At 38.2% G+C, this 14,422-nt stretch overlaps 1 protein-coding gene across 1 annotated transcript in view; it reads left to right on the forward strand.

The window, feature by feature from the left end:
- Window positions 1-14,422, forward strand: part of LOC112971908 (serine/threonine-protein kinase 32B) — a gene marked incomplete at its 3' end in the record, with an annotated part of 101,333 nt that overhangs the window by 77,590 nt on the left and 9,321 nt on the right. The window lies entirely within an intron of this gene.

Consider the following 14,422-nt stretch of genomic DNA (forward strand, 5'->3'; position numbering starts at 1 on the left):
AGATTAATGTAAGTAACTGCTTTGCTGCATTTCACCTCATTTTTCTTTGATTCTTATTGTTGTTGTTGTTGTTGTTGTTGAGTTCCTAGACTGTCTGCCTGCCTGCCTGCCTGTGTTTCCTGTGCAATGTGCTCTAGGTGACCCTGCTTGAGCAGGGGGGTTGGACTAGATGATCTCCAGAGGTCCCTTCCAACCTCAGCGATTCTGTGATTCTGTGATTCTGTGATTGTGTGTGAACGATTGTATTCTTCATTGCGTGAAATTAAGCAGAGCACCAGAAGCGTGACTCCTGCAGAACCTGCCTGTGAGTCTGTGATAACACATTACAATAATTTGACTCAGAAACATTCCCCGTTGTTTTCATAATTCCGTGCATCCTGCAAGTTTTTTCTTATGTTTTTAAAAACACATTCCACAGTTCACCAAGATCTAAATATAGGTGTCTATATTTGGGTTGGTTGTCTAGAATCCCAATGTAGCAAGTGGATACCTAGTCAATACACTCAGTGGAATCTAAAAAGCTATTCAGCTCCTCCAAAAATAGACATTTAGTCATCTCTCTGGTTCTTCACACTCCAGTGACTGTGTTGGCTAGACTTCCATTGCCTATAAATAGGAATATAGACACCTAATTTACACTCAAATAACCTAATCTAAGTATCTTTTGAGCTAAATCCCATCCCTAATTTCAATTGAACAAGTAGCAAGAATAATCCTTATAATAATTTCAGGACTAACAATTACTGTAATGACAGTTTCTCTGCATAGAGTCTACTTTTTCACTTGTACTGTGTTCTGGTCTAGTAATCTTAACCAGGATGTTGCTACTACTACAGTCTGTGACCCCAGCTAATATTGCAAATGTTTTATTCCTTATCCAGTTTCAAGAGAATCTGGAATAAATAGCTGTTTAATTCTAAGCTATATGTTGTCTACTTGTCTTAGAATAGAAAGTCTTCTTAAAAGATATCATAATGGAATATGGGTTGTGTTTTGGGTCAAATGTTGTATACTGTCAGGCCTCATCTATCTTAAATAGCAGTCTCCAAGAACACATATACCTATTACTCTGGGACTTTCTTAGTAAATTTTCCTTTTTAAAAGCATTCATACTTATTCTTAGAAGTAATTTATTATTTTCCTTCCCAGGACAGGTGAGGCTGGAGATAGAGAAGTGTCATGAGACTTATGTCTGAAGTGTTAAAGGTTGGTTGGCAGGAGCAAGTACAGCATAAAATCAGATATTTGCCCCTCTATTACTTAGAATTAATCCCTCTGCTGGTGGATTTCACAAGAATACTTGCCAGCTGCTTCTGACAGATCAGGTAGGGAGCAGGTCAGCTTTTTTAATAAAATATCTGTGGTTTTCTTTTCAGGCATATACTCTGTGCCTCCAAGTCTGATTAATGCAGCTCACTTTACATATATCATAACTCTAAAGCCAGCCATATGCAGGATGGCAAAGCTCACTTGGCTGTGGAACATATTCAGCCTCTTCTCTGTGATATATCTTGGTTGTGTCTAAGGCGGTCATTTCGAGGAATAAAGGCCCAAGTACTTATAACTACGGTTCTCATGTTGTGGGCATTACCCAGCAGGAAATGATGGCAGCGGTAAAGGTAATTGGGGGTCTGACATTCCTGCTAATATTTGGGGTTTCAGATCTGAAAGAACAACATAGCATCACTACATGACACATTTGTATTCTACTTGCCAATCTATAGACCCACTCCTGGCTAGATCACACTGCTGAAGCTCAGATCAGCAGAAAATGTATTTGAAGGGGATCTTCACTGTGTCACTTCAAAGGAATTCCCACCCAGGCACTCGCTGAAAACCTTCAGCCTTTGGAAGCTGCTGTCACCTTCCCTACCTGCACGTGAAGCCCATCTCACCATACTGTACTTTAATTGCCAGCCAGTCAGGCAGCACTGAATATATTAGCATGTATCGCACTTTGATATACATTATTTAACATCTGTTTCCTTCATGTATTACTATTATGTATGCTGCTGTTCTGACAGACTTCTGTATATAGAAATTGATAGGGCTTTTCAGCCAAATTTTAGAGATATTTTACAGCAATTATAAACTGCAAGCAGTGACTGATTCAGGAATAGTTTCTTACGCACACGTGTGTTTGGAACTCTTTATATTTTCTTTCTGAGTTTGTCTGATAAGCTGAGCAAACTCTTGGAGATCTGATAAATCTGAATGGATCTATTCCATATTTCATGCAGTGACAATAATGGAACAGCTATATGAATTTTAGTCATTGCAAAACACCAGACTTTCCATGTTAGGCTTTTTTACAACTGATAAAGCAAGGCATGCTTGTCAGTAATGTTGTGCTCCTCCTGATTTATCTTTAGGCAGGGGACAAATGTCATCAATTCTTGCTCTCATTTACTCTCACACAGGGATTTCTGCCTGTGTTGGAAGAGGGCCTATCTCTTTTACTGGAAGGAGAGTGATATTCATGCAATTGTTGGCAGAGCACATGCAGAGCATGGTCTTCCCCTTACTCCCGGTCAGAAGTTCTCGCATGGTTCCTCTGATGAAGGAAGCATCACCATCACAATGTACGTACTCTTCTGCTGGGTCAGAAAATGCTTTCCAAAGCTGAATTCCAGCCTGCGTCTAATGAGCTGTGCACTTCCCGTGGTTATCAGAGAGGTCATCTATTCTCAAAAGCTGATTCATGCATCGGAGTGTGACCCTTGTCCCTGTGTACACAGAATGTCTCAGCAATACTTGAAACTACAACACAGAAAAGATTAAGCCATCAGCTGCGAAGTTATCAAAATATTACTGATACATGGTGATTCCACGTGACTCCTACTTATACACTGAAGCTGAGCATTCAACTAAAAAGAGTTTATTCATTCTTTTTTTAGTATCACATTTTTCTAAAAACATAGGTTGAAATATGATGATGTTTTGGCATTGTCTGTAACCCGACAGCTGTTCAAGGCCCCCCTCAAAGCTACCCTGCAGTCCTGGTGCTCTAGTCCTGGGTGATGTCCAGTGTTGGTACTAGAATGCAATTCTAGCAAAGGAAGTGGAAAATTTCTCATTGCTTTGGGTCCTTCAAGCAAGATTAAACCAACGACTAGATTGCCTGCAAGTTATTGTACTGGATAATGTTCACTTGGAAGAGAACCTCTGTGTCCACAGCAGGAATTCTGGAGAGCACTCTATGGTTTTTGTTATGTAAAATCTCAATTTATATGGCTGCAGTGATGCTTTCCAGCCTCAATCTCTGAGACATTACACGATGAAATACATAGGAGGCAAAGTACTGGTTCACTTTCTCCTTTGAACAAATCTTTCTAACATTAGGAAGCTTTAGCAGTAGGGGGGGTTATAGTACATTAGAATCTTCATCTATTTTTCCTGCAATTACAGAATGTAATTACCTCTGTGATAAAATCATATTGAATCTTCAGGAAGCAGCATCCACTGAAATATTCCTTGTTGCTATTTTATTCTAATCTAGAATCTATGCAAATAAATTCAGGGGCTAAATCTAGCCAAAGATGACTATTATCTGTCTACATGTACCCAGAAATGTGAAAGGCTCAGTATAGGATTATTGTATTTAAAATAGCCATTTTCTTCAACCCAGGATAACAATATCTATTACATCTATTGCTCTAAACCAAAATTGATAGTGTTTCCAAAGACCACTGTCCATACACACAAATGTAGATATCATTACTGCCACCTATTGTTACAAGTAGAGAATTGAAAATATTTTCATAATTGTATTTTTCCAAAGAAAGACATGATTGGAAAATAGCAAAATTGTTCCAGTTGAAGTATTTGTAAATAAGCATGTTTTGGAGGCTTCCTTACCACTCCTGCTTTCAGTGCTATATAAAGTTGGCTATTACGAGTGCTAAGAAAATTCAAGATCTTCATGGACATCTGTTCATGGCATAAAAATTAGCACTAAAACCCAATTCCACAAGAAGGAACCACAGGTATCATAATGCTCAGCATCACAATAACTTGCTTCTGTATATCTAGGTACCGGAATCCACAGCCTTGAGCTTGGCATCTTGACTCTCTTTATAGGTACATAGTATAGGTAGCTATAAAGCTAGCGTTTTAGAACCCTTAATTAGCAAAAGCTTCTTCACTTTTTTTCACTTCATTTTTTTAATTATCTTCTGATAATTATTACAGCAATTATATCTTGCATATGCACCAGAAAATGGTCTTGTTGATCAAGCAGGTTGCTACACAGAAAGAAAAAAAACCACCAAAGTGTTATTTTCAGCTGGGTGATAGGATTCTGATTACAATCATATAAATGCAAGCTATCAGATAATTAACTGGAAGTGATTATGGATTTTTTTCTGCATTTATTCCCCAGGGTGGGAACTGTAGAGAAATCAGAAGCTTTAAATAGGAGGACCCCATAGAGAAGTTTTTGCAAGCCCTACTAATTTGTTGGGCACATCAGATTCATGAATAATGCGTCTCAGATTTTATAATAACAAAATTACATATTTCTGATTGGCGATAAATATTTTATTTGAGATCTAATGTATAGAATCTTGGCAAAGGGGCTTTAATTTTATGGAATGATTTTCAAATCCTGAAATCTTTATTTTATTTTATTTTATTTTTATTTTTTAACATAGCTAGAGCTTCCATTATAGGAGTAACAGAGCTGCCTTAGTGAAGACTGTGAGACTGGAACATGTAATTAAAATATCATAGAAGTATTAACACACTGTGATAAAACCAAACTACCTTCCAAGTTGGAATGTTTGTTAGTCTGAGTTTTTCCTGAGAAAAGAAAGAGTTAATTCTTTTAAGACAACTGGTATCTATCTGTCTATCTACACATATATATATATATATATTTAAAAAACAACCTTTTACTGGAGTTTGATGATTTTGAAACCATAGCTGGTAAATTACTGCAAAACTATACATCTGTGCCTTCTTTGGCATCTGAAATGCAGGTTTTTTTCTTGTTAGAGATGGGACTGACTAAATAAGTTCCACTGGAAGGAATTTAGACCAATTAATATTTTAAGCTTTTTGACATTTCAGACTGGAATAGAACACTGTAAGCAATGCCCTTTAACATGTCTGCAAGTCCTCTGTGCATAACAGGCTCCAGAAAGTGCAAATGGAAATGGCTGAGTTGATTGAATGAGTTGTACCCTTTGCTTCTTAAAAGATAAATATATGCATGGACATCCTGGTGCAAAATAGCAGCTTATTCTGCTTTCAAGCAGAACTAGTGGATCTCAGCTGTGCTGGAATTTCCTTCCTACTCGAGAGAGAAATAGCTAAAAAAGATGCATTCTTCTGTACAAATAGCTCAGCCAGTGAAAGCCATGCTACAGTAAATGAATTGTGTAACTTGCCTCTGGTTGTCAGTGAGTTAGCACAAGTTTAAATAGATCAGGACTAGTACTTTAAGATTTCAGCATCTCACTCATCTCTGCATTTCCGTTTCACACCTATTACCTTTATTAACAGAAATTCTTCCCTTATTCCTGTTTCATTTAGAGAGCATGAAGTGTGAAAGTCTGTTTCTGAGCTTAATTATTCTACTGATTTGGGTACTGGATGTGTTGTCCTGTGAAAGTGTATCCAGACTCATACAAACAAACATCTGGAAGATTTTTTTTTTTCTTTACAAATCTCTCATAAACTAACACCAAATGTTCTCATCTGATTTCCACTTTTACTGAACTCTTCAAATTTCAATATTGCAGTGATTGACAGGGTCATGTCATCTCATGGTATTCATCAGAGCAGGAACAGAGGGCTCTAGAGGTCTTTTTATGAAGGGACAGTATGCGGCAGCAATCACTAGTGAGAACTAAGTGAGGGGTACATGAAAGGGCAATCAGAGGTCTGGAGTGGTTAAACTTCTTTCATCCCTACCCATCAGATGGGGAAGTGAGTAAAGAACTCCGAGATTCTTACTGTGTTTTTGTTTCAATACCATTGATCGTTTCTTGAAATTAGGAAGGATGTTGGTCAGGAACAAAAAGCTAAGAAGCTAAATGAGCAATGAAAGGAAGAGAGGACACAGCAGACTTCATTAAGGCTTTTTCTTGGGCAAGCACTTTTTGTAGGTACTCTGCACAGTCCAGCTCCCTGGGATACACCATTTCTGTTCTGCCCTTCTATAAGAGAAGTGCATCTGAATAATTCTTCTCTTAGTTGTATCGTGGCAAGCAAATATTGACTTTTCCTTTGTCAAAGGCTTCAACAAATTTGCCATAAGGAAACATCACTAAATATGTACTCACTTTCTTTACTAACTGCGATACTTGGGCATGTGTATTACTTATGCAAGTGTCTATTTGGTCTAAATACCAAATAAGAAGGAAGTTCAGTCCTTCAAATGTAGTCCTTCCAGTCTATTTGTGAAAATCATAAATTGTTCATATTTCTTTCCATAATCACAAAAAAAACCTTCATAATATATGGTTCACTTCAGTGCTCTGATATAATGCTAAATACCATGTTGACTTGAATATTCCATAGCTGAAACTCATATTTTCCAATTCATTGCCATTTTTATGGCTGTTAAGAACTGTTATACAGCTAATATTAACCTTAATGAAACTTGTTCCAAACTACTCAGTTCATTATGATATGGCAGGTACAAGTCTGTGATTTAATGTGAAACATTAGCATGACTAACTAAAACTAAAAAAATAAAGTAAAATATAAAAGGCTCTGGTCAGGTATAGTCTGTGCTGTATAAATGAGTTATGAGCAAATAATTGAGAATAATTTAATATTTGAGAGTATCAGGAACTCAGTAAACTGAGGTTATTGGAATTACCCCTTCATGACTTCATGTTGTTATCCAGAACTTGTTGGTTTTTTCTGTGCCTTTTTTAATGATAACAGCCATATTCTAGACTTGCAGCTAATAGCCAGTCCATACTCCTAGTCTTTCTGTAATGTTCTCTATATCCAAGAGTACAACCAATGCTCACTTTTAGTCATGATTATGGGAATATTTTGACAAACTGGAGATATACAGGATCTGACAACAGGATAGTGGAGCTCGTTATAGGCTGAAAAATAGTTAATGTGATTTTCCATGACCTTAACCCAATTTTTTTTCGTAGTGAAAACAGTAACTTTAAACACTTTTTTCTGCATAAAGAGAAAAATATTAGTTTAAGAAATGATCTGCATAATTAAGAAAATGGAAAGACTTACTAATAGCCTATATCTTTCGTCTCAGTTTTTCAGTTTGTCCTCCACAACACACAGTTAGATTGTCAGCACTAAGAGAAAAGAGCACAAGAGAAAAATTATTAGGGATGAAACAATGTCTGCTGAAGCCAACATAATCCTTCCATTGACCTCAAGGGCCTTAGTTTGGATCTTGCTTCTTTTCCATCCTTATGAGAACACAAAATTCATTTACTTTAATTTTTCTGTTGGATATTTTGAAACAATCTCCAAGAAACAAACTTAGGCTTCTGCAAGGACATAAGCTGCATTAGCTATAAGCCAATGAATTCTAAGTGTCAACATTGTCCTGGCCACATCCAAAGATGAGCATCTCTTATGATCCATGGAGTTTTGTTACAGGTAGACTTTAGACTTTCCCATTTTTCTTGGAGGAGATTTGTAAGGGCTTGTAGTGTTAAAGGTAGCTTATAGAAAGCCACTCAGTCACTGCTCCTAACCTAGTGGGTGGAGAAAGATCCCTTTGCGCCCTGAAGAACTCACCAATATTTACAGAATCATAGGAAAATATCAGGTTGGAAGGGACCTCCAGAGGCCTCTAGTCCAGCCTGCTGCTCCGACAGGGTCAGTTATGAGAGCAGACCATGTTGCTCAGGGCTTTATCTAGCCAGGTCTTGAAAACCTCCAAGGATGGAGACAGCACAACCTCTCTGGGCAGCCTTTTCCACCACTTGACTGTCCTCATAGTGAAAAAGCTTTTTATCATAACCAGTCTGAGTCTCTCTTTTCTCAAGTCACACCTGTATTTTGGTATGCTAGATTATGGTTTTCAAATAAAAGTGACTATGTGCATCTTCTGTCTATTCAGAAAAAAGCAGTGAAGGGTCACTTTAAAAAAACCTAAGACTTCATTTCATGAGCTTGTATACAATTGAGTTTTCTATGTTAGTTATATCTCTTTAATGAAGAGTTGAAATCACAACATTCTTCATTCAGAGAAAATAACCAATCATCAGTTTAAAGTGGAAATACTCCTAATAATTCATGCTGGTAAATTTACTATTAACTGTAATATTCACAGATGTTTCTGTGGGATCACTTAAGTCTTATGAAGCTCAAGAGAATGGAAATGTGGTAATATATTAAATCACACTCTGAGCCAGCAAGGGAAAGAGTGAACTCCAAAAGACATAAATCTGATGATAAAATATTTTTTGGATTTTGCTGATACCAAAGAAAGGGGTAGAAGCTATTAAACACATAAATTCAGACCCATTCAGGACTGTTACAAGTGAAATATCTCCTCCAATAATATTAAAAAACAGCTTAGTTGGCAAAGAACACCTGCCCCTTTGTTAAACCAACACATGAAAGCTTTTGATAAAACAGAAAGAAAATGCAGGAAAAAGCAGGAAATTGCAAACAAATTTTAAAACAGCAGAAACCAAGCCTGCAGTGTTTGTATGTTTGCTGCAAAATATGAAAGCAGCATGAAACAGATGGGCAATGTTAGTTCTTCAGTTCTCACACGTTTAACGACAAGCATAGACCTTGTGTTTGGCATTATTATTGATGTGTTTCAAATAGGTGAAGGGAAGCCAGCATCTGTACTAGCTGTAGAAGTGCTTTCCTAAATCAATTAGATTAGTCTTAGCAGGAGAAACTCTAGCTGGTAGTTCTGTTACTCACATAAATGACTAAATCTTTGTTTAAGCTTCCCAAGCATTTTTATGCAATTATGTCTTGTAGTAATCAACTTCAGAGTTTAATTCTCAGTTATATAAATAAAATCCTGTTTGTTTAGTTTATTTCATTTTTATGAAATATGAACCTTACTTTTACATTCCAAAAGCAAACAGGAAAGCACTATCAACCTTCTAGGTACTATTTATTATTTGATATGCCTGTTACATCGCATCTGACAGAGCTCTTCTGTTAACTAAACAATCCTAATCTGTTTGTTCTTTACTCTCAGGGAATTTTTTTTATTCAACCCTTCCCCAGATCTTTTTCAGTTGTTTTCTTTTAGATACTATGAAATCTGGTGACCTGGATACCATTGTTTTAAGTTAGAGCATAAAATTTTTTTCAATATTTTTCTATAACCTATATTCTATATTTTCATAATTAGTTGTTATCAGTGTGGTGTGGTAGTCAACTAAACAGTCATTTCTTTCTTTGCTTAACGAAACTAGACATTTGATGGTTGATTTCACCAACCCCAATCCCACCATTTCTGGATCAACCCTTCAAGTCCAGCCTAGATGGATAGTTACAATAGAGAGTTACAAAGTCCTGGTTGCTAATTTGTAGCAGTGCACATGAAACTTTTTTAGTCATTGTTCTGGATTTCAAGATTTAGAGGAAATAGCATCATCACAAAGCTTTTCAGTCTTCTTTCCTGTGACTCGTTGACCTATCTAAGGGATATGAATATGTGAACTCTAGAAAGTTAATTTAACCCCTATGAGTAATTCAAATTCTAACCTTCTGATATATATATCTTGTGTCTGCTTTTACTTTTACCTGGCACAGGCAATATAAACATCTAGCTTTGCTCATTCCTACAGAGATTTCTCAGAATCTTCTTTAGATGAAATAACCTTCATTACTTGCCATTTCATATCACTAATAAATATTGTTACACCTCCTCAGTACCAAATGGTTGGACATTTCAATTTTAATCTTCTGTCATGCTGAAGATTGGCTGTCTATTCCTGCTTTTTTCCTCATGAGTAATCTAGCCCCATGACAGAGTTTATCATGTGGAAGCTATGACGATCTTCCATAATAAGCAGCTGTGCTGGACTACATCAAAGACTCACTAATTTCCACATAAATGCTCCTATTTCAGGTTTCCTTTATCTCTTTCATGATCTTCCTTCTAGCCAAAAGGAGGAGGGGAAAGGATGTTGGACTTGAACTTGTACATATTATTTTTCACAGAATCACAGGATTATTCAGGCTGGAAGGGATCTCTGGAGGTCCTGAGTTCAACCTCCTGCCCCAAACAGGGTCAGGTGTGAGATCAGACCAGGCTTCTCAGGGCTTGAGCCAGTTGCATCTGGAAAATCTCCAAGGATGGAGACTTCACAGCCTCTCTGCTGCTTAATTTAGAAACCTGCTTTTACCCCACTCAGTAACATCAGAGAGGAACATGGATGGAAGCAATAATTGACACTGTAGATACTTGAACCTGAATCCTTGTAATCATTGTGAGCCTTTCCAGTGAGTTCAGTGGATGCTGATTTACATGTGGAGTGAATATGAATTGGGCAAAATTTTCCTCCATGCAGAGGGAATATCTTTAAGCAGTGGATATCCTCTCAGCCTAGATATTATAGAAGATACAAATAGACTATTATTAAAGTTGATTAATCTTTCTTTTTTACTTGGAAAATATATGGAGCAACTTCTTACTGTTCTTTCATCCTTCAGGAGGTTTCAGTTTGACATTTGTTTCTAGGCAAACAAAGGAAGCTAGAAATGGTTTCACAGGCAGTAGCAACAAGTGTAAATTAAGCTATGCTTTTTTTCAATCTTTTCTCACCTGTCTGCACCTCTGAGCTTCTTGGCCCAGCTATTATAATGGTTGCACCTGGTCCTGCCAGTGAGTGAAGAGTTTGAAGGTTTCACCTACTCTCATTTTTTGGTGCCTGCTCTGATTTTTTGTGAGCAAAAGGAGTTAGAGTAGCACCAGCACAGACTGAGAAAGTTGTGTGTATGAAATCAGTGACTAGGAGAGTGCTACTAGTTATTGCTCAGTGAATGGTTTGAAGACAGCCCAGGGCCCTTCTCAATCTGAAATTTGAGTTTATTATTTGCAAAAGTGCTTGGATTTATATTGTGAGCTCATTCAAGAGATTTGTATCATGAAATTACTGTTTCAGTTCATTTGTGTAGCTGGGGATGTGCATAACAGGAAAACACTGAAGTTAAGGTATGGAATTTCACATCTGCTGTTTGAACAGGCCTGCTAAAAGGAAAAATGTTTTCTGGAAATCTGATGTGCAGTCAAAATAGAATTTCACTTATTTAACATGTTTGTTAAACTGCTTAACTAAAGAATTTTTATGTTTTAAATCCACCTGCCTACATAAACAAGGTTTTTACTATTTAAATGTACTTAGCTAAACTTTTTATTTAGAGGGACTATCTGTCTTTTGTATTATAGTTGCCGAAAGTTCTCCATTCTGAATATATCACAATTGCATTGCTCCTAGACTTGCCAAGTATTCACACTGACTGTGTTGAATCCTCCCTACCCCATGAGCACTTAAAGATAGGCCTGTACCTGGCAGGTTAATGCAACATGATGTACTACTGGCTTGCTCCTCTGCAATCCGTAGAGCTGTCAACCAGCTGCCTGTGGAGGAGTGAGGTTTTAGCACCATGCTATAAATTGAGGATAACCATGTGAAAGAGCGCTAATAGAAGGCACACTCTTCACTCTGACTTTGCACTTTGGTTTCTCATCTGTAACGTGAATCTATTCATCGTGCACGTCTCCAGGCATGTGCTCCCAAAACAGCAGCATTGTATGTTCTGGAAAAAAGTACTTGAGAAACTTGTTTCCCTTCTGGCTTAAGTTAGCCCATGACTTTTACTTACTGTAAAAGCAGTTCAGAATAACTTATTTTGAGATGTGAGACAGAGTTATGAGTGCATCAAGGTGTCTTGGGGGCTGACGGGTTGGACTGCTTTCCGCAACGCGATATACCCTGCTGCAGCTGCCTCCCCGTGACAGCCCTGGCTCAGAGCAGAGTGCACAAAGTCAATGGAGCACATCTTGGAGAAGATCCCTTAGGCGGGAAAGGGTCTATGGTACATTTGGATTTGTATCAAGTATAAGCCACTGTCTGAATTAGTCACAGAAAGATAAGCACAGATCTAATTTTATTGCTCGACTGTTCCTGAACATTACAGTTGCAACTGCATCTAGAATATATTTGGTGCTATAGACAGATGTCAGGTGGATATGTCAATGTCTTTTCTGGTGATGGTAAAAATATATAGTTTATTTAACGGGGCAAAACCATAGCAGGCATTCACATAAGATTGTTTAAGCTCATCTTAAAAAGAAGATAGAAAAAGTGTGGGCTTGTAATTAGCAATCCCTGAGTGCTGCATTATTATATGCATGACAGTACATTATAAAGCTGAATTTCTACTTTTCCTCAGTTTTATTCTCAGGGAAGTACTAATGAATTTTACCATTCTAATTCTTAATTTTTCTTTTATTAAATTGGGGAAAACAGTTTGGAGGCAGTTGAATGTATCACTGTTACCAGTAAGCCACCTTATTATGACAGAAAGGCTCTAATGTCCGTAGGTGTAACCCCAATTTCTTTACCCACTTGAGAATTGCAGGGTCTGGTTGTTGAACTTGGTGTAGGCAAAGTTTAAAAGATTTAATTCAACAGCCAAAACTGCAAAGTGTTTGTTTCTGTTGAAAGTCACTGATATATCCAAGTATATATACAGATCTTTGCAAATCTTTGCAGCTTGTTTGCAAACTCATTCAACAGCTTAATTTAACAGTTTGCAATGGCTTCTCTTTTGAGTTCAGTGGAAAACTCAGCCCAAGGGGCAAATGTTTTGCTCAGTGTGGATTGATACTCCACGTAACAGCACGCCAAAAGCCTGGCTTCAAAATTACACTGAGCACCAGCTGCCAGTGAAAAGGCAGTGCCACACAGTACTCCCACATCCACTTCATGAAGCTGAAGGGCAAGACAAATCAGGGAGCTGTCACGAATGAGTGATGCACTTCACTCGTAAGAGAGAAGCAGCAATATATTTTATTGATATAAGACAGTGATTTAGCAAAGTTCAATGGTAAATAAGACAACGGTTTAACAAGATTCGATGGCAAGGTACACTTGGTTATTTACTGCGTAGAGGACAGAGTCAGACAAAATCGTCAAGGAGACCATCCCGTTGAGTCATGAGGTTCAGAGTGGACCCCGTTGCTTTCCAAACTCCTTCTCAGAGGAGTCTGGGTGCAGCTGAATCCAGTCTTAGTCCCGGACTTGGTCAACTGTTTATGTCTAAAGGATTACGTGCACAATCAATCAGAGATACAACTTAGCAAAGTTTGCAAAGTTTCAGCATGCTATTAGTCTCTTACTGAGGATCTGTCATGGGTAAGGAATCTCTCAACCTCAAGGAGTAACCTTGAGAGGCGTCCCTGCTCAAGGGGAGATTCTGGCATGCAGCCCACTGCAGTGCGGGAGAGCTCAAGGGGCTCTGGGCTGCCCCCTATTTATGGGATAAGATGATTGACTCATAATCATATTTGCATGCCAGCCATATTTCAGTTGGCACATGCTCAATTAGTCCTTGGCTATTGTCCTGTTATCTGTCTCCCCTGAGTCCAATTTGAGCCGGATACATCCATCACAACCGGATGCAGCTATCACGACCGCTGTTGATGGTTTGCCTGAGCAGTGTTACAGGTGAAAGGTCAGGTGGCGGGGGTGGGGGGAGCACACCATCACAGGAGCCTATCCAGACCAGCAAAGGAAGAGACGAGTTTCCACCAGAGCAGTTCCATAGTGCGAGCAATGATGCTGATCCAAGAAAGGGGGTGGGAATGCCCAGAAATGGGTGGGGGGAAAAGTTGTCTCCATCCCTCCTGACAGTAGCCTGAACGTAAGCCAACTTGCAAATGATCCTGAAACTGCAGCTAGGGCAATGCCATTTCTTTGTGCTAAGATCTAAAGAGAAGAGTTGTGCTAATGTTTCAGCATATCATAATCTCTATCCTGTCTTACCATCCCTCCCTTCCTCAGCCTGCTATCTCTGTTACAGACAGACATATGCAGATTTGGGATTTAAACCTGGAGCTGCTAGACTTACCCCAGCAGCATAAGATAGCAGGACTCTATGAAATGTGAGTGGTCAGATACATCAGCATGGGAGATAACATCAGCGGGTTCTGCCAGAAAGGTTAGGTCACTGATGATTCCAATTAAATGATTTTCTTGGGTTTGTCACATGAGGAGTCCCTGATTCACTGAGGTACCTTCAAGATGCAAATCTTCTGTCTCTTTGTTACCACTGCTATAAGGAATAAAGTATGTAATCTTGAAAAACAATTCCATGTCAATGCTAACCATGTGAAAACAGAAACTGAAATGGAATCTTTCACGCTCTCTTTAGCATTCATGTTTTATCTGAGCAGTAAAAAGACTTAGACAAAAATCTCTTGCCTTTGTGTATGGTATGT

Source organism: Apteryx rowi, unplaced genomic scaffold, assembly GCF_003343035.1.
Source record: "Apteryx rowi isolate R43461 unplaced genomic scaffold, aptRow1 scaffold_462, whole genome shotgun sequence".
NCBI lineage: Eukaryota > Metazoa > Chordata > Aves > Apterygiformes > Apterygidae > Apteryx > Apteryx rowi.